Here is a 24,546-nt window from a genome sequence, read left to right as displayed (position 1 = left end):
TAAAAAAGTTATAGGGGTCAGAAGATGACAATTTTAAACGTATTAATTTTCCTGCATGTAGTTATGATTTTTTTCCAGAAGTCCGACAAAATCAAACCTATATAAGTAGGGTATCATTTTAATCGTATGGACCTACAGAATAAAGATAAGGTGTCATTTTTACCGAAAAATGTACTACGTAGAAACGGAAGCCCCCAAAAGTTACAAAACTGCGTTTTTTTTTTTCAATTTTGTGGCACAATGATTTTTTTTTCCGTTTCACCGTAGATTTTTGGGCAAAATGACTGATGTCATTACAACGTAGAATTGGTGGCGCAAAAAATAAGCCATCATATGGATTTTTAGGTGCAAAATTGAAAGAGTTATGAGCAAGGAGCAAAAAACGAAAATGCAAAAACGGAAAAACCCCCGATCCTTAAGGGGTTAAGACCCTCCGGGCCACTAGTGCCCAGTTCATATATCCAACGGCACTCCTTCTGTAATAGCCACTGTTTAAAATTGCCCCCTCTGGCTGATGGTTCCACTTTTTCAATCCCAAAGAACTTCAGATTTTTGCCGTCTTTCCTGTGAAAACGGTTCATATGTCTAGCTAAAGGTGTGTCGTGGTCATGCCTCACATCCCCTAAATGTTCGAGAATCTGTTTCTTGAATTCTCTATAGGTTTTCCCTATATACTTTTTCGAGCAGGGGCAGATGGCCATATAGATGATGCCTCGTGTGCTGCAGTTAATGAAATTTTGAATCTTAAACTCTCTAACTGTATTTTCACATAGAAATGATTTATTTTTTAGGATGTGAGGGCATGCTTTACAGTGACCTCAAGGATAGTTGCCCATCGGTTTATGGGTTCTATCCAGCCAGGTAATACGGTCCGATTTCACTGGGGAGAGATGACTGTTAGTAATCATGTCTCCCAAATTTCGTCCCCTTCTATATGTGACTTGAGGGTATTCAGGAATTACATATTTAATGTCGACATCCATCTCCAAAATGCCCCAATATTTTTTAAGGACATCACGCATATGGGAAACACCCTGATCAATAGTTGAGTTAACCTCACTTTTTAAGGGTCTGTGAGTCAGTACTAATTTGCATCATTGTACCATATTTTGCTCTGTTTCAACATTCACAACCTGAAAAGGAACATGTCATAAAAGGGCCTAATGTTGTAAAGAAGTTATGAAATACAATACTCTATAATCAAATAGTAGATATTTGTATTCTTATCTGTCATTTTTAGAATTAAACATTGTGTTATTTCTATATTATTTATTTACATTTATATTACTATGATTTTCCTCCCCAAAGGTTAAAGTAGGAAGACCGGGCAACGCCGGGTATTCAGCTAGGATGTAATAAAACAGAAGAGGGTTTCTTGGAATACGTGTCCTGCATCAATGATAATCTCTAGAGATGAGCGAACTTACAGTAAATTCGATTCGTCATGAACTTCTCGGCTCGGCAGTTGATGACTTTTCCTGCATAAATTAGTTCAGCTTTCAGGTGCTCCGGTGGGCTGGAAAAGGTGGATACAGTCCTAGCAGACTCTTTCCTAGGAATGTATCCTCTTTTTACAGCCCACCAGAGCACCTGAAGGCTGAACTCATTTACGCAGGATAAGTCATCAACTGCCGAGCCGAGAAGTTCATGACGAATTGAATTTACTGTAAGTTCGCTCATCTCTAATAATCTCCCCTAAATTCAGGTTTACAGCCACCTATGGAGGTAAGCAGTTTACATATTTTAGATTTCTTGATTTATGCCTAAAGTTGATTTCAATGTGCAGCCTTTTAAGAAGGAGTGTTCAGCAACCCTATATTAAATGAGACCTCATGACCCCCCCCCCCCCCCCATGTGGTTACCAAAATACTATATGTGGAATGGCTGAGGTTGCATTGCAATTGCTCATTCAGGACTCAGCAAAATGACATAATAGGCTGGAAGAAGGGGTACAAAAAGAATAACCACAATTATGCCTTCACAAAGGCTTTGCCCTGTAATAGAGCAGGAAACACAGACAAAAAAAAAGTTCTCATAAAGAAACTCCAGACACATACACTAGTATATGTTACATCATGTAGTAAGCAACTTAACTACACCATAAAAATTATGTACCTAACAAAAAAGGTATTAAAACAGGTGTGAAAAGAGTTTGTTTCTAGTGCCGCAGGTAATACATACAAACTGCATAATTATGTTAATTGTAAAGTAAAATGTGGTGTATTTAACCACGTTATAGCTATAAAAAAAAGCAGCCTTGATTCACTATTGTGAACCTGACCTGCTTTTGTCAGGTTGTGCGCCACAATTTGGCGCATCATGGCACAGTTTGGCACTTTGCGGCACAAATTGCGCCTCTGCCAGAAGTGGCAAAATGCACTAAAATAAACCTACGAACACAACAAACCCAAAAAGGGGAGTGGCCAGTCGAAAAAAAAGGTTGCGGTCATCCCAAAAAGGGTCATTTTCACAACTCCACCCATTTACTATTAAAGGGGTACTCCCGTGGAAAACTTTTTTTTTTTTTAAGATCAACTGGTTGCAGAAAGTTACAGATTTGCAAATTACTTCTATTAAAAAATCTTAATCCTTCTAGTACTTTTTAGGGGCTGTATACTACGGAGGAAATGTTTTTCTTTTTGGATTTCTCTTATATCACAACCACGGTGCTCTCTGCTCACCTCTGCTGTCCATTTTAGGAACTGTCCAGAGTAGGAGAAAATCCCCATGGCAAACATATGCTGCTCTGGATAGTTCCTAAAATGGACAGCAGAGGTCAGCAGAGAGCACTGTGGTCGTGACATAAGAGAAATCGAAAAAGAAAAACATTTCCTCTGTAGTATACAGCTCCTAAAAAGGACTGGAAGGATTGTGATTTTTAATAGAAGTATTTACAAATCTGTTTAACTTTCTGGCACCAGTTGATTAAAAAAAAAGTTTTCCACAGAGTACCCCTTTAAAGTCACACAAAAGCCGGAAAATAAATGACTGAAAAATCCAATGATGGAAAAGCTGGTCAAAACTTGTGACCCAGTAGTAAATAGAGAGGAATCCTCCAAGTCTGAAACAATATTACACACTAATAAAAACTCAAAACTCATGAGGGCCAATTTGTGGGAAGCACATCTAACCCATTAAAGGTGTCGAACATAAGGAATGACAATATCTTTATCAACCCTGACATGTCATTTTAGAGACATACACAGGGGAAATACCTTGTACTATACAAATCTCAGTATCCACCATGTGGCAAAAACATAAGAAAAAGAGAGAAATGCAAAAGAACGTTTTTTAATTTTTCACCCTGGGAACAAGGCAACTCACAGATTTTAATCTCATCCAAAACCTAATACTAACGTAAAAGGAAAATGTCTATTTTGTCCTACTATGGTTTTAAAATGCACCTGTCACCTAAACTGACGCTGTAATGAAGCTCCATATGAACATACACCTTTCAGGGCTATGTTCTAACATACCTTTATTTTATTTTGTAGTGGCGGAAAAGAAGCAAAAAAAAAAAAAGGACTTGGTAAATCTATTACCTGGAGGTGGGGCCAGTGGGTCTGGAGCTGTGCTGATCCAAGATGCCTCTTTCCCAGATATCACTGGCTTTTGATTGACACACAGGGCTACCCGGCTGACAGCAGCCTTGTATGTGTAGTTTGCATGTTTGCCGGTACTGTAGTTTCTGGATTGTGCGCAGTAAAGCTTTGACCTCAGTTGGTCAGCCTGCTTGTCACAGTCCATAGAGGTAGAGATCTTACTCTATTGACTGACTTGCCAAGAACATCCTCTTAACCCGACTGACAAACATGTTAGGACATAGCACAGTAATGCTTACAGGGCTACAATACAGGGGTCAGTTTAGGTGACAGATGCCCTTTAGGAATGAAAAAAAATAGAAACAAAACCTGGCCAAGTTCATGCATAAGTAAATATATATTTAGTACATGTCTGTATTTTATGACCACATCAAAGTGCATTGATTATAGTAAAAAGGACAGCAAAAATATAACCTAAAAATCATGAATTAATAAGCATTATTATTGTTATTATTATTACTGTTACAATTAAAAAATAAGAAACAGTATAATAACAATACTACTACTAATAATAATATAGTACTCAAAGGACTTAATAATAGGTCAGATCTGTTTCTCCATTATTGAATGGTAATATGTATTTGTGTATCCAGCAGTGTAAAGAAATAGGCAGTAGACGGCACTCACCATGCAGGACTGTGTTTATTCACAACGGAGAAACATCGTACGGGTGGCAGGCGGGGGAGCAGTAGCGGAGGATGGGGCTCGCAGGAACAAGATGTTTCGTTCGTCTGCTGCACTTCCTCAATTCCAGCTTGAGGAAGTGCGTCAGACGCACGAAACAGCTTGTTCCGGCTAGCCCCGTCCTCTGCTACTGCTCCCCCACCTGCCCCCCGTAAGATGTTCCTCCATTGTGAATAAACACAATCCTGCATGGTGAGTGCCGTCTACTGCCTATTAGTTTACACTGCAGGATTTCATGTCTCGTTGTGACTGAGCACCACTGATACAGGCTTATAGGAGTCAGTTCTATAGGCTTTCCAGTGCTTCTCCCTGCACTTAGTGTCATATGTGCCGGCTTTGTCCTTTCTCCATGTCATGTATTTGTGTATCTCTATAACAGTATTTTAAGTTGCTGTTTGAATTGTGTCCACCTTCCTATTAATTGAATTGTAAGGTTAATAAATGCAGGCTGTGTACGAGAACAGAAGGCGTTTACCCATTTTGTATACATCTAAGTTGACAAGTTGAGCCAATTTTGGAAAACTAACAGGCCTATTTTTAACTCAACCTATTTTCAAAACTCATTTTCACTTTTGTTTATTTTCACTTTAGTTTATTCCTCCTCATCTTCTAAAAATCATAACGAGTTTAATTTTGCACCTACAGAGCCATATAAGGGTTTGTTTTTTGTGTCACCAATTGTACTTTGTAATGACATTACTTATTTTATAACATAATCTTTGGAGAAACAAAATAAATTATTTGTGGGGTGAAATATAAAACAACGCTATTTTGCTACTTTATCACACAACCTTTTTCACATTAGTACTAGCCTGGCAGTAATACTATCGTCCCTATTGTCGGGTTGTACGTTATTCACGTTTTTGGCTTTTGTACTTTTCCATAATACGGGGCTATATGAGGGCTCATTTTTTGCGCCGTGGTCTGTAGTTTTTATCAGTACCATTAAAGTCTTGATGGGACTTTTTTATTGGTTTTTATTAATATTTTCTATGGTATATGAAGTGACCAAAAATGCACTTTATTTTTTTTTTACGTGTATGCCATTGACTGTGCGGTTTAGCTAACCCTATATTTAAATAGCTTGTACATTTACGCACGTGGCGGTACCACATATGATAATTTTTTTTATTGCATTATTTTATTTAAAAAATAGGGAAAGGGGAGTGATTCAAACTTTTAGTAGGGGGGGCTTATTCACATTTATTCTCTTTTTTTTTTAACACTTTTTACTTTTTTTAGCCCCCACAGGGGACTGTACCATGCAATTCAGGGTGCTATCTTTTGATTTCATACACTGTTCAATGCTATGCCATAGTATATCATTGATCAGTGTTAACGGCGCTCTGCTGCTCCAGACTGCTAAGCAGGCTTGGAGCAGTGGATTGCTGATCGGACGACATGTGGGGGCCCTACTGTCATTCAGTAAGCTGATCAGGACATCGCAATTCTGTCGCGATAGTCCCGATCAGCTCCGCTGCGCTGCCAGGATAGTTTTACTTTCACTTTAGACACCGCAGCATCTAAAGGGTTAATGCTGGGAATCGGTCTGGTCGGCACTGCCCAGCATTAAACATGGGTCTTGGCTGCTGATAGCAGGCGGGACCCACGGGTTTGAAGCATTCTCTGCTCGTGAGAATGGTTTAAACCCTGGTAACGGGACTCAGGACATACAGGTACCCCCTGAGTCCTTAAGGACTCGGGAACAGGGGCGTGCCTGTACGCACTGTGTCCTTAACTGGTTAATCAATCAGGTAAATCATTATTTTCCATATGTGTTTTGGTTTGAAGACAAAAGCTACAGATTTAGTAAAAATAACTCAGTAACTCAGTGGAAAAAAATTATGATGTATTTCTTGTTGTTATGAAGCAAGTTTTTGTTCTTTCTGTGTGAGGTGGATTTATTGGGTATGAATGTATACGCCAACATTCCTTCATACTGTAAAAGTGAATAAGAAAAATGGAATAATTATAAAGAATAAATGAATGGTATGGTTGAATGGGAACATGGTCAGGCTCATGAATAATGCTGTATTGCTTTGATTATATCTCATAGAAACACCTGCATATTTTTTCTTAGACCAACTAAACTGTACTTACTGTGTTCTCTGTTGACCTAAGGTAGGTTAGCAGACGAAACTGACGGATCTGTACGAGAAGCACACACAAGTATTATAGCCATTATAGGTCGATTTGATGAATCGATTTACGTATATTTTGTATATATGAACATATTCTTCTATCTATGTTTCAATAAAGTAACTTCACATAGCAATACAGCTAACAAAATAAACTCTTTTCCTTTGACTTTAATGCATCAAAAGGCAATAAGGAACTTTAGTTCAGTCTGAGTGCTCATCTTATAGCTCTTTAGAAGGAACCGTTATACAAGCCCATTTTAAAAGGTTATCACATCTAACATTTTGTGGAGCTTTTCGATTTTTCCTTCTTGCTTCACTGAAGTATTTCTTAACTGGCAATAACTCATGGAAGACAGTACAATAACAGCATTATGCTGAAGAAGAAAACATTTTTTCTTTTAATAACCCTTCAGCAAAATGTGCTAGCAGACTGAGAAACTAACCAATAGTTATTGTAATTGTATGAAAGAGACCTCTGACACTTGACCTTAAAATATACAGAGCACCTTTTTAAAAAGCAGTCAGTGCCGCCATTTTTTTATACAAGTGGAAAGTGTATGCATTTCAATTCATCACTCAGTCTGAACTAGCCTTAAAGGGGTACTCTTTTTTTTCCATTTTGATAAATGTAATGATATATCCATTGTTTTTAAAGTGTATTAACTTGGTTCATATTTTTGTGTAGTATATAAGGGATACTTGATTTTTTATGGTAAACCAGCACTGTAGCACTTTGCAATTTTATGCTTTAAAAGGCATATGCCTCACCTATGTTTGAAAGTCCACACTTGTACAGAACCATGGATACAAAGTTTACATTGTATTTAATTTGACAGGTAGAGTTTTTTATTTCTTAATATCATTTTGAATGCCAGGACCTGACTTATGGGCCCCGGTATTCATCCTTGTTTCACTTTCATTTCTCCTTGTCATCTAAGCAAGTCCACAATCATGTATAGAGGAATGAAGCTGGTAGGCTGTCAAGCTACTTTTCATTTGTGAACACATTTTCTTCAATACAGCCACCTCCAGAGTCCAACACATTTGAAGAGCACAGATCCAAGTGAGAAGAGCAAAGATAAACGATCAATGTAGGTCAGAAGCAAGGTCTTCAGCATCCTCAGCCCTGAGGCAGCTAACAGTAGCAGGAGAGTTCACAGCAATGGATTGTTATATCAACCACATGGAAATATATGAGAATGCAGTATCGGTTCATAGAGATGTAGAAAGGAGGGCAGAGGAGACCATCATCATGTCTTCTCATGTGCAAATTCTGTCCCTCCACACTAAAACAAGTTCTTCTTCAAACTAAAAACACTTGCACTTGATAATGAAACTATGCTGTCTGAAGTTTTGAAATCTGTACAAAAAAAATTAAGTAATTGAGATGTTGTCAACTGAGTTCAGGGCTGTTGGATCCAATGTGCTGCTTATCTGAGATGACCTTGGTAATCTGAATAATTTTGTCATAAGAAACACTTTCTGATTGGGGACATTGGTGGCAATTTTGTACTAGGAAGTTTCTGGTTCTACAAATTCCAAAAAACAACAGAAGCCTAAACTTACCGATTTAGCGAACAGATTGTGCACATCTAATCTCAGAAGTTTGGGATTCCAAGAAGGGTCTGAAGGTTAGAACTGTAAAAAATGTAATTATACCTGGTTAAGGGACTGTTATATATATTTTTATTTTTTTGGAGTAATCTGTTGACTCACATCTGAAGGCCATTATTCTATGCTACTGAGAAGGAAAATAAATTTAAGATTATATATAAAAATATAACATTTACTGTAGCAATATGAGTAGTAATATAAAATAAATAGCAATATATATATACATATATAAATTAAATATAAATTCAGGATAAATTCAGGATACATTTTTTGAGTAGCAGATTAAATAGAAACATAAAAGAATACAAGTTGCCTCATATTCCCCTCACATAGCTGTGATATACTTGTCCTTATATTAGAGGCCAATTTACTGTAAAAGTTTAAAATGTCTGGAGACAATACAGTAAGTATGAAGAAGAGCGGAGCATTGTGTTTTAAGAGTTAGGTAATGAACCTCCAACTTGGCTATAGAGTTATAACAAAAGTTACATTAATGGAAATATGTTTATACCTAGTGTTTGGACACTAATGCACCATACCAAGAAAGCATTACCAACTCCTGCTGTTCGAGAAATGGGAGACATGCCCTACTCCAAGGAGTGATATAACCAGCATCCCAGTAAATTTGTCCTGTAAGTGAAAGGCTGGATAACAACTCCATCTGTTGATAGAATAATGTCGCACTCACTGAGGTAACGGTACCTGAACCTCCACATAGTTCAGAGGGAAAAATCCAGGCAGCCCATTGATCATTCCTTCATACCAGCTTTCAGCAATCTGATTAGTCAAAGCGATAATGTCACCTTCTCGAAAGCCAAGTTCTCCATCATTTTCAGGGTCAAAATCATACAAGGCTTTACAAGAGGGCTGGTCCAGTGGTGTGGAGCTGCGGTTGCTAGATGTTCTGGCGGCCATCTCTGAGTGAAAAGATTAAGAAACTGGTGCTTTGTTCAGAGGATTACAGGAAATGTCTTCATTGGCATTTTACTTCTTTTTTGGGCTGGGAGTAAGCTTCACTCACACTAACTTTGAGCTTGTCTGACTATTCCTCCAGTATCTGATGTGATTGCCTGTGATAATCAACCTGTGATTCCACCAAAGCCAAAAGCTGACTGACTTGCTCCACATCAGTGTCCAAAAGATTAAGCATACTTGTTTCTGCCACTTCTTTACACTCTACAAACTTCTCCAAAGCTTGCCTCAGCTCTTCATCTGGGATTTTTCCTTGGCTTTTTTTTTTTTTTTTGTAGTCATGATCCAGTCTGCGACCATCTAATTTCTTCAAATGGTGCTGCATTTCTTTCAGATCCTTGTCACAAAGGTTTTGTAAAGGATCAAGAAAATTTTGTTTCACATCTATGTCCAGAGAATCCTTCACTTCTGCAAGTCTTTTCATGGACTCTCTAGCATCCAACAACGCACTAACAGGTAATGTTTTCAGTAGCTCATGACAGCACCCCTGGCTAGGACCTCCCACCGCAGGACAGGAAACCTGAGGATATACAAATAGGATACGCCTCTCCACACCTCAGTTCAAATTAAAGAAGGAGCCCAACTATGAACAGAACTAGAATTTACAGAAAATTATCTTAATTTTCTATATGTAACTTGGTACCCAAACATCAATTTTTTTTTATTTATGATTTTTTTTCATATTTGTTTTTAATACAGATTAACAAAACCTAAATTAATGAGTTAAAAATAGCAGTTCATTGCTTAAATATTTGATCTCCAAACCATATGGGAGTCCTACAGAACAAATATAGCAGTTTTGGAATTATTATAGCTTTATAAGCACTATTTTATCTGCTTTAGAAATTGGTAACTTATTCCAGGCTATAGCCTTCCTTTCCACTTCCCTTATCACAGTGAAGGTGTTTAGTTGATGGAACTCCTGTACACTCCTCGATATCTGCCAAGGTATTTAAATTTTTCATTCTCTTTTAAATTTTTACTACGGGATTGCCCAAATCTATACCTGGTCCTAAGGGCATCAAATAGATTTTTCTTAATTTATGGTCAATCCTGAGTATTGTCCAAATATTTAGATTTTTACCATAACCAAGGGCAACAAGTTATGAGGGTCTTTAAGATAGCGCAGAAGATCATCCGCATATAGGGATATTTTATCCCTTTCGCCCTCTGCTCCAAAACCTTCTATCTTTGGGTCATCTCTTATCTGGGTTGCTAGGGGTTTGATAAACAGGGTGAACAAAAGAGGGGGTCCCCCGAGAGAAACCCATCTTGAGGAGTTTCCATTCACCTCCACATTTGCTTCTCCATTCTAATACAATATTTTCACCATTTTAATAAATTCCTCAACCATGCCAAACGATCTCATTGTCCCCCACAAGTATTCCCACTACATGCCTTTGCCGCATCTAAAGACAGGATGGAGTGGGACCCTTTCTCTCCATTAATTTGCACATTTCTGGGATAAACCCATTCTGATCTTTATGAATTATTTTACTAATTATTTTTTGAAGCCTATTTGCTAATAGTCGAGCATATATTTTGTTATTGTTGTTTAGACGTGAAATCGGTCTATAAGACTCAATTTCCCAAGGATTTTTTTGTCAGGTTTCAAGATAAGTATTATTTTAGCTTGGAGCATTGATCTTGGGAGACTACCAATTTCCAATGCATCTGTTAGTGCTCTAAAAAGACAGGGGATAAGATGTTCCTTATATCTCCTGTATACTTCATATGGAAATCCATCCGTTCCAGGAGAAGAGTTCCCTCTAATTGATTCTAGAGCACCATTTAGCTCACTTAAAGTTATTGGAGCATCAATTTCTATTCTATCCTCTTTTGATATTGCCAGGAAATATCTCTGCTCTAAATAACGAACCTTGATCTCAGAGCAGGATACTTCAGAGGAATATATTCTCTCAAAATGCTCAGCAATACTAGAGAGGATAATCTGTGGATCATTAGTAATATTTCCTTGTTTAGTTTTTAAGGCAGTTATACCTTTCCTATCTTTCTCATTTTTTATCAAAGATATGAGACATTTGTTCATTCCCCCCCTCCCAAAACCTTTGCTTCCCTGCAAAAAACATATTATTCCTAACTTTTTCCTCATTAAGCCTATTTCTCTCTGGCACCTTTCCCACTGCTCTTTATTTTTTTATTGTCGACAAGTTAAGAAAAAGTTCTTCTGCTTGTTTTACCCTTCTCAACAGCCTTTTCTCTTCTTCCTGACATTTCTTCCTCAATTTACAAATGGTTCCAAATTATTCACCCCTTCGATGCCCTTTTATGGCCTCCCATACAATCCCATCTGATGCTGACCCCCAATTGACTTCAATCATATTTTTTAACCTCCCTTCAAGGTCTACAGTGCTTCCTAACAAATTAAACCAATGGTTGTTTATTTTTATTTCTGCTCTTTTATTGCTTTCCCTTAAAATTTTCACCAAAAGGTCAGATATACTTCGGTGCAGAAATTTTATTTCAACACATTTTTTTTTATTAAATATTGACATTCCTAAATCCAAGCCTATTCTTGAGAATATCTGATGGCTTTTGTTCCAACAGGAGAATACTTGATCATCAGGATTACGTACCCTTCATAGATCTATTAATCCCAATTCTTACTAATAATCACCAATGGGGTTGGGGCCCTTTTTGGGATGGGTCTCCCTACCCTAAATATATCAGCATTTTTATCCATCACCCCATTAAAAGTCTCCTATTACCAAGGTGGGGAGATGACCTTTTCCTTCACAGAAATTGGCAAATTATACAATAACTTTAGTGGAGAACGGAGGATTATACAGAAATGCCATCAAGTATTCAATTCCATCCCATTTTACCTGAATAAAAACAAATCTACCCTCCTTATCAATTCTAACTTCCCTCTCTTCCCATTCAACCCCCTTTGTACAAGCAGTGATACCCCCCTTGAGTACGAAAAATATGTTGCATGATATTGATACCCGCACCTATTATTATAAACTATCCTTAAAGGGGTACTCCTGTGGAAAACTTATCACTTCTATTAAAAAATCTTAATCCTTCCAGTACTTTTTAGGGGCTGTATACTAAAGAGAAATCCAAAAAAGAAATGCATTTCCTCTGATGTCATGACCACAGTGCTCTCTGGTGACCTCTGCTGTCCATTTTAAGAATTGTCCAGAGCAGCAAATGTTTGCTATGGGGATTTTCTCCTGCTCCGGACAGTTCCTAAAATGGACAGCAGTGGTCAGCAGAGAGCACTGTGGTCATGACATCAGAGGAAATGCATTTCTTTTTTGGATTTCTCTTTAGTATACAGCCCCTAAAAAGTACTGGAAGGATTAAGATTTTTTTTAATAGAAGTGATTTACAAATCTGTTTAACTTTCTGGCACCAGTTGATTTAAAAAAAAAAAAAAAGTTTTCCACGGGAGTACCCCATTAATGTGTCCTTTGTAAAACATGTCTCTGTCAAACATATTATCCCTGGCATATATTTCTTAATATAACTCTTTACCGCTACTCTTTTAGCCCCCTCCCCTTATCCACGTACATTCCATGTTCTTATTCTGTTAACCATTCCTTTTTGTGTATTTTATTGGTGTCTTCTCACAATTTATATCACACATTTTCAGTGTGTCAGACCAATTCTCAGTGTCTCTAAATACTATGTTAAGTGACTGTCTTCTAAGTCTGTTACTTTATTTCTTAGCCACTGATTTTCTGTTTGCAGTATTTTCATCTCTTTCTTAAGGTTTGCTACCTCATCCTCTACTGCACTTATTCTCTCCTCTGCTTCTCCACATTTAGACCGAATATTAGATAGGTCATTTCTAATAAGAGAGATTTCAGAACTGATAGTCCCAACTTGTTTAGTAAGTCCCCCCACTGAGGTATTACATTTCTCAATGGCTGACATAACTCCTGCAAGCCAAGGGGGAGTCTCATCCGCCTGTTTCTCCTCCTTTCCCCCATACTTTGTCAAGATTTTTCTGCCACAGGGCTTAAGTATTTATCCATTTTTTTGTCCTGTCTTTTCCTTTACTGGGCTAGTGGGATTTCATTTAGGGGCCATTATTTTTCTCTTCTTCCTGACTATAGCTCTTTATCTGAAATATAGATCTCAATTGTATAGTTTCACAGACAGCTCGACCATTAGAGTCTTTGTAGAAAGTACTTTCAGTCCTTATATGTTGCCTCCCTCTGTCTTCCACTGCTTTTATATCCTTTTATAGGGTGGTCAGTGTACTGAGGTACTCGGGGTGGACCTTTTAGTCAAGGTAGCGGGTAAGGGTAGACAGCTTAATTATATTGATAGTTGTTACTATTATAAATTCCACGCTCCACGGCTAGAAAGTTTTTCCCAGAAGATATTAATTCTCATTTAAGAAAGTACTTTTTTCCTTGTTTTTACCCTCTACAGCCCATCAGTACTTCAATGGGATCTAATATAGTGGGCCTGGACTGGGCGGGGAGTTTTGCTAGTTAATACATGGCTGTATGTCACTTTAACCCCTTAAGGACGCAGGACGTAAATGTACGTCCTGGTGAGGTGGTACTTAACGCACCAGGACGTACATTTAGGTCCTAAGCATAACCGCGGGCATCGGAGCGATGCCCGTGTCATGCGCGGCTGATCCCGGCTGCTGATCGCAGCCAGGGACCCGCCGGCAATGGCCGACGCCCGCGATCTCGCGGGCGTCCGCCATTAACCCCTCAGGTGCCGGGATCAATACAGATTCCGGCATCTGCGGCAGTTCGCGATTTAAATGAACGATCGGATCGCCCGCAGCGCTGCTGCGGGGATCCGATCATTCATAACGCCGCACGGAGGTCCCCTCACCTTCCTCCGTGCGGCTCCCGACATCTCCTGCTCTGGTCTGTGATCGAGCAGACCAGAGCAGGAGATGACCAATAATACTGATCTGTTCTATGTCCTATACATAGAACAGATCAGTATTAGCAATCATGGTATTGCTATGAAAAGTCCCCTATGGGGACTATTCAAGTGTAAAAAAAAAATGTAAAAAAATGTAAAAGTAACAGTAAAAAAAAAGTGAAAAATCCCCTCCCCCAATAAAAAAGTAAAACGTCCGTTTTTTCCTATTTTACCCCCAAAAAGCGTAAAAAACATTTTTTATAGACATATTTGGTATCGCCGCGTGCGTAAATGTCCGAACTATTAAAATAAAACGTTAATGATCCCGTACGGTGAACGGCGTGAACGAAAAAAAAATTAAAAAAGTCCAAAATTCCTACTTTTTTAATACATTTTATTAAAAAAAAATTATAAAAAATGTATTAAAAGTTTTTTATAGGCAAATGTGGTATCAAAAAAAGTACAGATCATGGCGCAAAAAATGAGCCCCCATACCGCCGCTTATACGGAAAAATAAAAAAGTTAGAGGTCATCAAAATAAAGGGATTATAAACGTACTAATTTGGTTAAAAAGTTTGTGATTTTTTTTAAGCGCAACAATAATATAAAAGTATGTAATAATGGGTATCATTTTAATCGTATTGACCCTCAGAATAAAGAACACATGTCATTTTTACCATAAATTGTACGGCGTGAAAACAAAACCTTCCAAAATCAGCAAAATTGCGTTTTTCGTTTTAATTTCCCCACAAAAATAGTGTTTTTTGGTTGCGCCATACATTTTATGATATAATGAGTGATGTCATTACAAAGGACAACTGGTCGCGCAAAAAACAAGCCCTCATACTAGTCTGTGGATGAAAATATAAAAGAGTTATGATTTTTAGAAGGCGAGGAGGAAAAAATGAAAACGTAAAAATTAAATTGTCTGAGTCCTTAAGGCCAAAATGGGCTGAGTCCTTAAGGGGTTAACTGATCAGCTGGTAGAGGAGTTGAAAATTTTTATTCAGAGATGTTATTTATGTTATTATGAAGAGATGTTATTTCCTACACTTTTCAATCTCCAATAAATATTACTACTATAAACTCCCCAGTAAGCAGTTATTTACAATCTCTCCAGAGGATTATATATCGCACATACCGCCCAGTTTATGGATTACACAAGGTATTTTCTTTTCTTGTATACAGCTTCAAGTCAAGTATACAGACCAGTGGGTGGAGATAATTTAACTTATTTGAGCAGGCGTTAGCGCCCAGCATTTTTAGTGTCCATTACACAGCATTGCTCTAAAACTCTACCATTTGCAGTAGGGATTTTCCCCAGAAGGTATTGCATTTTATTTAACTGTGTGCGTCTTTTTTTTCTTGATTTAACCTTCTGTGTCCCAATAACTCCCAGCAAACAATTCCCAGATACAGGCTCTCCACCAGTTAATATATCTCCTACTACTGGGCGACTTCTCAAGCTCTATCTTTTCAAATTTATATACTGTACAGGCGTTGAATCCAAGCACTTTTTAGCATAAGATATCGCTACCCAGAAATGCTACACGTCACATTAAGAGATTTCCCCAAAAGTTATTGAATGTTTTTATTTTTTAAATATACATGTTTCCTTAGTTTAACCTTCTGTGACCCAGCATCGCTACCAAGCGTTTTTTCCACACCTTTTATTTACAGACTCTCCAGTAGGTAGTATATCACACACCACCAATATATCAGCTGCTGTTGAATAATTCATCAGACTCTGCCCATTCAAATTCCAAGTCTGAGCTACACAGTGTATTTCATATGCTCCTATAGAGCTATATATCAAGTAAGCAGGTCAACAAATGAGAATACAGTTTAACTTGTTTAGGGATATACTGTGCAGACATTCAATTCAGACTCTTTTAAGCAACCATTGTATATCCCTACTGCAAACAGTCCACATTTAGGAGTTTTTCCATTAGCTGCTATCAAATAAATACTGAGCTCTAAGCATTCAGGTTCCAATGAAGCCAGTCTGGAAAGCACAAGATCCCTTTAAATATTCATATATAGCTGCTTAACAAGTGGGAAATGTCAGAGGGCATATCAGGACTATGGGGTGTATTATCCCCATTCACAGCTTTACCTTTTTCCATCAGCGCTTCCCCCCCAGAGCCTCTCACACTCCCGAGCTTCCACTTCAGTTCAGCTCCACAGCTCTACCTCTTCCAGCAGCTCCAGCTCCGATTCTGGCCTCAGTCCTGGCACCCGCTACCACTACGGTCCTCTCTTGTGCGCATCCGACACCGCCTCAGGGGCTCTGAAGTTGTTCCCCCCAGCAGCTACAGGCTCCTCGACTTACTGCCCACAATGGTCCAGTCCCATCAGCTCCAGACAAGCCAGCAGGTTAGCAGCAGTGATGGCGTGGGGGAGAGGAGGAGCCTCCTAGCCTCTCCTCATGATGTCACTTCCCCAAACCCTGGTTAAGGGACTCTTTAGCATTAATAATATTCCATTACTCCCAGTGGAAAGCTGCTAACGCCAAGAACTTCTAGTAGTGCCCAGTAGGTGCAGACAGAATTTTTGGCACCAAAATCAGATGCACCATCCGACAAGACAGGTTGGGTTTACAATAGTAAATCAGGGCCAGTATGTTCAGGGCAATGGTGAGAATCTAATTCCTGATTATTGGTGACATTGGTGGATGGTGAAATCTAATTTCCTGGTTATTAAAAAAAAAAAAAAACATTTAAAGGTCACAAATTTCATGAAAAATTTGACTCGATTCGAAATAACTAATTTCTTCATTAGCAACACCCCTGCGATTGTCCTGTACAATGTATAGATGCACTCGCATCTCTGCAATAGATAGGACGATCGCAGAGAGTGTCAGGAGTGACACTTGCTGTGATCTGTCCTCAACTGCAGGCACTACTGCTCCCAACATGGAGCACACTCTGCTCCATGCTGGGAGCTGTAGTACCTGCATTAATAGACAGATTGCAGTGGGTGTTACTTCTGACACCCGATGCGATCAACCTGTATAATGTATAGATGCGGGTGGCCGTACGCTTTTCTCTGGTCCCACTGTAGTATGAGTATATGCCATATATATACCTATTATTCATATTTCCTGCAGAGCGCTGTGAGTGGCTGGAACCATCTGGCCACTCACAGCTCTCTGCAGGAAATATGAATAAGTGATGTAAATTTTATTAACATCACCTGCCGACCGGAGTATAGTGCAGAGATGCATGAACAGGAGAAAGCCGACCCATATCTGCAATAGAAAGGACAATCGCACCGAGTGTCAGGAGTGACACCTGCTGTGATCTGCCTATTAGTACAGGTACTACAGCTCCCATCATGTAAAAAATAGAGAGAGAAAAAGTGAAACACACAGACACACACTTTATTAAACACAATATTAAAATACATTACTAATAAAAAATAAATTATAAAACATATATTATTTTTACATTTAAATGCTCCTGTCATGTCTGTGTTGGCATGTGTTTACACACAGCTATTGGTTTGGTTGTGTGTGAACAGTTTTATGTTCCTTTGTAAGGGAATAGTTAATAGCCTTTTGCTCGCTAGCCAATAGCTCCTTGGGTGTGTCTATTTAAAGTCCGCCCAGTCTAGCCTCTGGGCTGGTGATACTTCATTTACATCCTGACTTGCTAACATGCTGGACATGCTGCTTTGGAGCTCTTGGTGAAACACTCTTTATTTGAGCTTTTAATCTACTATCTCTGTCTTAGCATCCACTTTGTATTTTCTGGTTTTAGCCATGGTTAGGTGGCATGCTTATAGTAGATTTTAATCTGTGTTTGCATAGTAGGTTTTAGGATTTGTATATCTTTTCTGCTATGTGTCTGTTCACACTGTGTTTTCTCTTGTATCCGTTCAGTCTGGAAAGCACAAGATGCCTTTAAATATTCATATATAGCTGCTTAACAAGTGGGAAATGTCAGAGGGCATATCAGTACTATGGGGTGTATTATCCCCATTCACAGCTTTACCTTTTTCCATCAGCGCTTCCCCCCCCCAGAGCCTCTCACACTCCCGGGCTTCCACTTCAGTTCAGCTCCACAGCTCTGCTCCTCCACCTCTTCCAGCAGCTCCAGCTCCGATTCAGGCCTCAGTCCTGGCACCCGCTACCACTACGGTCCTCTCTTGTGCGCATCCGACACCGCCTCAGGGGCTCTGAAGTTGTTCCCCCCAGCAGCTACAGGCTCCTCGACTTACTGCCCACAATGGTCCAGTCCCATCAGCTCCAGACAAGCCAGCAGGTTAGCAGCAGTGATGGCGTGGGGGAGAGGAGGAGCCTCCTAGCCTCTCCTCATGATGTCACTTCCCCAAACCCTGGTTAAGGGACTCTTTAGCATTAATAATATTCCATTACTCCCAGTGGAAAGCTGCTAACGCCAAGAACTTCTAGTAGTGCCCAGTAGGTGCAGACAGAATTTTTGGCACCAAAATCAGATGCACCATCCGACAAGACAGGTTGGGTTTACAATAGTAAATCAGGGCCAGTATGTTCAGGGCAATGGTGAGAATCTAATTCCTGATTATTGGTGACATTGGTGGATGGTGAAATTTAATTTCCTGGTTATTAAAAAAAAAAAAAAACATTTAAAGGTCACAAATTTCATGAAAAATTTGACTCGATTCGAAATAACTAATTTCTTCATTAGCAACACCCCTGCGATTGTCCTGTACAATGTATAGATGCACTCGCATCTCTGCAATAGATAGGACGATCGCAGAGAGTGTCAGGAGTGACACTTGCTGTGATCTGTCCTCAACTGCAGGCACTACTGCTCCCAACATGGAGCACACTCTGCTCCATGCTGGGAGCTGTAGTGCCTGCATTAATAGACAGATTGCAGTGGGTGTTACTTCTGACACCCGATGCGATCAACCTGTATAATGTATAGATGCGGGCGGCCGTACGCTTTTCTCTTGTCCCACTGTAGTATGAGTATATGCCATATATATACCTATTATTCATATTTCCTGCAGAGAGCTGTGAGTGGCTGGAACCATCTGGCCACTCACAGCTCTCTGCAGGAAATATGAATAAGTGATGTAAATTTTATTAACATCACCTGCCGACCGGAGTATAGTGCAGAGATGCATGAACAGGAGAAAGCCGACCCATATCTGCAATAGAAAGGACAATCGCACCGAGTGTCAGGAGTGACACCTGCTGTGATCTGTCTATTAGTACAGGTACTACAGCTCCCATCATGTAAAAATAGAGAGAGAAAAAGTGAAACACACAGACACACACTTTATTAAACACAATATTAAAATACATTACTAATAAAAAATAAATTATAAAAAATATATTATTTTTACATTTAAATGCTCCTGTCATGTCTGTGTTGGCATGTGTTTACACACAGCTATTGGTTTGGTTGTGTGTGAACAGTTTTATGTTCCTTTGTAAGGGAATAGTTAATAGCCTTTTGCTCGCTAGCCAATAGCTCCTTGGGTGTGTCTATTTAACCCCTTAAGGACCAAGGACGTACCGGTACGTCCTTGGTCCTTCTCTTCTGATATAACGCGGGGTTACACAGTAACCCCGCGTCATATCATGGCGGGCCCGGCGTCATAGTGAAGCCGGGACCCGCCTCTAATAGCGCGCAGCGCCGATCGTGGCGCCGCGCGCTATTAACCCTTTAGCCGCGCGCTCAAAGCTGAGCCGCGCGGCTAAAAGTGAAAGTGAAAGTTCCCGGCTAGCTCAGTCGGGCTGTTCGGGATAGCCGCGGCTAATCGCGGCATCCCGAACAGCTGACAGGACAGCGGGAGGGCCCCTACCTGCCTCCTCGCTGTCCGATCGCCGAATGACTGCTCAGTGCCTGAGATCCAGGCATGAGCAGTCATGCGGCAGAATCGTTGATCACTGGTTTCTTATGAGAAACCAGTGATCAACATAGAAGATCAGTGTGTGCAGTGTTATAGGTCCCTATGGGACCTATAACACTGCAAAAAAAAAGTGAAAAAAAAAAGTGAATAAAGATCATTTAACTCCTCCCCTATTAAAAGTTTGAATCACCCCCCTTTTCCAATAAAAAAAAAAACACAGTGTAAATAAAAATAAAAATAAACATATATGGTATCACCGCGTGCGGAAATGTCCGAATTATAAAAATATGTCATTAATTAAACCGCTCGGTCAATGGCGTGCGCGCAAAAAAATTCCAAAGTCCAAAATAGTGCATTTTTGGTCACTTTTTATATCATTTAAAAATGAATAAAAAGTGATCAATAAGTCCTATCAATGCAAAAATGGTACCGTTAAAAACTTCAGATCATGGCGCAAAAAATGAGCGCTCATACCGCCCCATACACGGAAAAATAAAAAAGTTATAGGGGTCAGAAGATGACAATTTTAAACGTATTAATTTTCCTGCATGTAGTTATGATTTTTTCCAGAAGTCCGACAAAATCAAACCTATATAAGTAGGGGATCATTTTAATTGTATGGACCTACAGAATACATATCAGGTGTCATTTTTACCGAAAAATGTACTACGTAGAAACGGAAGCCCCCAAAAGTTACAAAACAGCGTTTTTTTTTCAATTTTGTCGCACAATGATTTTTTTTCCCGCTTCACCATAGATTTTTGGGCAAAATGACTGACGTCATTACAAAGTAGAATTGGTGGCGCAAAAAATAAGCCATCATATGGATTTTTAGGTGTAAATTTGAAAGAGTTATGATTTTTTAAAGGCAAGGAGCAAAAAACGAAAATGCAAAAACGGAAAAACCTCCGGTCCTTAAGGGGTTAAAGTCAGCCCAGTCTAGCCTCTGGGCTGGTGATACTTCATTTACATCCTGACTTGCTAACATGCTGGACATGCTGCTTTGGAGCTCTTGGTGAAACACTCTTTATTTGAGCTTTTAATCTACTATCTCTGTCTTAGCATCCACTTTGTATTTTCTGGTTTTAGCCATGGTTAGGTGGCATGCTTATAGTAGATTTTAATCTGTGTTTGCATAGTAGGTTTTAGGATTTGTATATCTTTTCTGCTATGTGTCTGTTCACACTGTGTTTTCTCTTGTATCCGTTCTTATGAAGTTCTGTGTTTTTTTATTTCTGTTTTCCTAATAGTAGTCTATTTGGATTTATTATTAATGGCTACTTTGTTAGTGGAGTGTCCAGTTTGTGTGTCCAGTGTGAACAGTGTCCTATGTTGCATCCCTGTAACCATTCCATGGGGACTCCTTGTCTACTGGAGTGTTCGGAGGGATTGCTATTCCTGTCTTGTGTTCAGTGTGAACAGTGTTCTATATTATATCCTGTGTATTTAGGCATCCCTGTTACCTGTCCATGGGGACTCAGAGAGTTTTCCTGTCTGGTGTTTTTTTTACACTATATGTTTATTAGTTCTTGATTTAAGATCTTTGGATTTCTGTTCATGACAGCTTATCTAAAGTGTCCTCTGTTCATGACCACTGAGTCCTCTGTTCATGTCTGCTGATATAGTGTCCTCTGTACTATCTTGTACTAATTCTCTGATCTGTATCCTCTGACCTTTATACTATAGAATTCTATTCTCCTGTGATGTTTCTGGGTTGTGACCGACTATTTGTTAGTATGTGTTTTTGTTAGGCCCCTGCACTTTAGTTCACTGAGGGACAGGTGCCCAGTTGTCAATCCACCGGTTAGGGTGGATGGGCAAGTAGGCAGGGAGAGCAGTTTTAGGGTCAGTTTAGGGCTCACTTTCCCTGTACCCTGGTCGGTCCCTGACAGCACCCTTTCTACATTTTTATTTTTGTCGGGTGCATTTTTAGGTCCCTGCCCGCCCATATAAATTGATCCCTGTTTAAAAATTTACATTAACATTTTTTTTTTTTTTTGGGTGGCTTTATAAATTTTTATACACCCAAGAATGGAGTCTACATTTTATTCTTTTCTGCCAGAGAAGAGAAAATCATTAACTGCAAATTTGCATAATAAGTAGGTCAATTGACTATGCTCTTATGGTTTACCAAATATTTAACCTGTGAGCTTTGTAGCTACTGTTTATTGATAATGATATTTCAGCTCTGCTTAAAAAAAAGTCTGCTATGTGGATTTCAATAATTTCCTTATGTATCACAAAAATAAAGAAATAAAAGATGTAAAACTGATACTGTGGCCATGCCTGAATATGTAGGCAACACAATTTTAAAGTTTTAAATAGAGATGTCGCGAATTGTTCGCCGGCGAACAGTTCCCGGCGAATTTCGCATGTTCGCATCGCCGGGCGAACATATGTGAAGTTCGATCCGCCCCCTATACTTTAACATTGCAGTAAACTTTGACCCTGTGAGTCAGAGTCAGCAGACACATTACAGCCAATCAGCAGCAGTCCCTCCCTTCCAGACCCTCCTACCTCTTGCACAGATGCCATTTTAGCCTCATTCAGCATTCTGCAGGCTTAGGAAGTGGAGGGTTAGAGAAGCTGCTCCTGCTGTATAGGGAAAGCGATAGCTAGGTTGCTGCTGGGTGGTGTATTCAGGGTACAGTTTACTCCTAAAGCACTAGTGTAACATCTGCTTTAAGGACAGCACCCAAAAAAGCCCTTTTTAGGGCTGAAAGATATCAGTCCTGGTTGAGAGGGAACCGCTGGTTAAAAGGGGGTACTCCAGAATCAAACTTAAGCTCCTTCAAGCAACTATCTACTACAGTATTCAAAGGGCTGAAAGATATCAGTCCGTTAGTATTGCAACAGCTGGAGGCACCCTGGTTGGGAGGGAAACGCTGGTTAAAAGGGGTACTCTAGAATCAAACTTAAGTCCCCTCAAGCAACTAACTACTACAGTATTCAAAGGGCTGAAAGATATCAGTCCGTGTGTTTTGCAACAACTGTGGGTACCCTGGTTGGGGACCACTGCTTAAAAGGGGAACTCCGCTGGCAAGCTTTTTTTTCTGTAAAGCAACTAACTACTACAATATTCAAAGGGCTGAAATATATCAGTCCGTGTGTATTGCAACAGCTGGAGGCACCCTGGTTGGGGACCACTGCATAAAAGGGAACTCCGCTGGCAAGTTTTTTTGCTCATTGTTACACTAGTGCAAATCACATTAGGTGTGACAGTTGCGCAAATAAAAAAAAAACCTTTATTGACTGTTAAATAAAATCAGCCGTCACTGTTAGTTCACGTCACAGTTTCCATTTTTCTTGCCTGCAGGGCAAATTGTGTCACCCTAGTGCAAATCACATTAGGTGCGACAGTTGTGCAAATGTAAAAAAAATACCTTTTTTGGCTGTTAAATAAAATCAGCCGTCACTGTTAGTTCACGTCACAGTTGCCATTTTTCATACCTGCAGGGCAAATTGTGTCACCCTAGTGCAAATCACAGTAGGTGCGACAGTTGTGCAAATGTAAAAAAAAATACCTTTTTTGGCTGTTAAATAAAATCAACCGTCACTGTTAGTTCACGTCACAGTTGCCATTTTTCTTGCCTGCAGGGCAAATTGTGTCACCCTAGTGCAAATCACATTAGGTGCGACACTTGTGTAAATTTAACCAAAAAAATGACAGGCAGAGGAAGGCCACCCCGCAGGGGCCGTCGTGGTGCTGGGATTCCCTTTGGCCCTAGAATGGCCAGTGTTCAGAGGCCATGTACCCTGAACCCCCAAAGTTCTGAGCACTTAGTTGACTGGCTATCACAAGACACCCAATCTACTACTAAAGCTTCCGCTCGGAACCTTGATGCACCGTCCTTCTCCTCCTCTAGCTTAGCTTCGGGCACCTCTCATGCTACCACTTGCCCGCCTGCCGCCACGACCAACACTAGCACCACAGCAGCTTTACTTGATCCGTCAGAGGAGTTATTTACACATCAGTTTGAAGACATGAGTGATGCACAGCCATTATTACCAGAGGATGTAGTTAACAGGGATATGTCTCAGTCAGGCAGCATTACACACATGGACGTACAGTGTGATGATGATGTTGTACCCGCTGCTGCTTCCTTTCTTGAGGTGTCAGATAGCGGTGAAGGTGTTTATGATGACGATGTGTCCGTGGATGCCACGTGGGTGCCCGCTAGAAGAGAAGAAGAGGGGGAAAGTTGAGATGGGGAGACAGAGAGGAGGAGACGAGTTGGAAGCAGGGTGAGGTCGTCGCAAGGAGCTAGTGGCACAGTCAGACAGCATGCATCAGCACCCGGAGTCAGCCAGATGGGACGCCAATCAACGCATGATGTTGCCACCACCAGAATGCCATCATCGCAGAGCTCAGCAGTGTGGCATTTTTTTTGTGTGTCTGCCTCTGACAACAGCGAGGCTATTTGCAACCTGTGCCAGAAGAAACTGAGTCGTGGGAAGTCCAACACCCACCTAGGCACAACTGCATTGCGAAGGCACATGATGTCACATCACAAACGCCTACGAGATCAACACGTCAGTGCAAGCAGCACACAAAGTCAAAGCCGCCATCCTCCTCCTGGTCCAGCATCTTCAGCCAGGTCAACCACTGCTGCCCTACTTGCCCCCTCTCAACCATCGGCCTCTCCGTCTCTCGCCTTGAGCAGTTCCTGCTCATCTGCCCACAGTCAGGTGTCTGTCAAGGAGATGTTTGAGCGCAAGAAGACAATGTTTCAAAGTCACCCCCTAGCCCGGCGTCTGACAGCTGGCTTGTCGGAACTGTTAGCCCGCCAGCTTTTACCATACAAGCTGGTGGAGTCTGA

The 24,546-nt window shown here is 40.1% G+C and overlaps 1 pseudogene; it reads right to left on the bottom strand.

The window, feature by feature from the left end:
• Positions 1-7,820: 7,820 nt before the first annotated feature.
• On the bottom strand, positions 7,821-12,919 carry LOC130361026 (endophilin-A2-like; annotated as a pseudogene).
• Positions 12,920-24,546: the final 11,627 nt, after the last annotated feature.

This window comes from Hyla sarda, chromosome 3, assembly GCF_029499605.1.
Source record: "Hyla sarda isolate aHylSar1 chromosome 3, aHylSar1.hap1, whole genome shotgun sequence".
NCBI classification, from domain to species: Eukaryota; Metazoa; Chordata; class Amphibia; order Anura; family Hylidae; genus Hyla; species Hyla sarda.
Note: the sequence above shows the minus strand (reverse complement) of the source record. Positions and strands in the feature narration are given on the sequence as shown.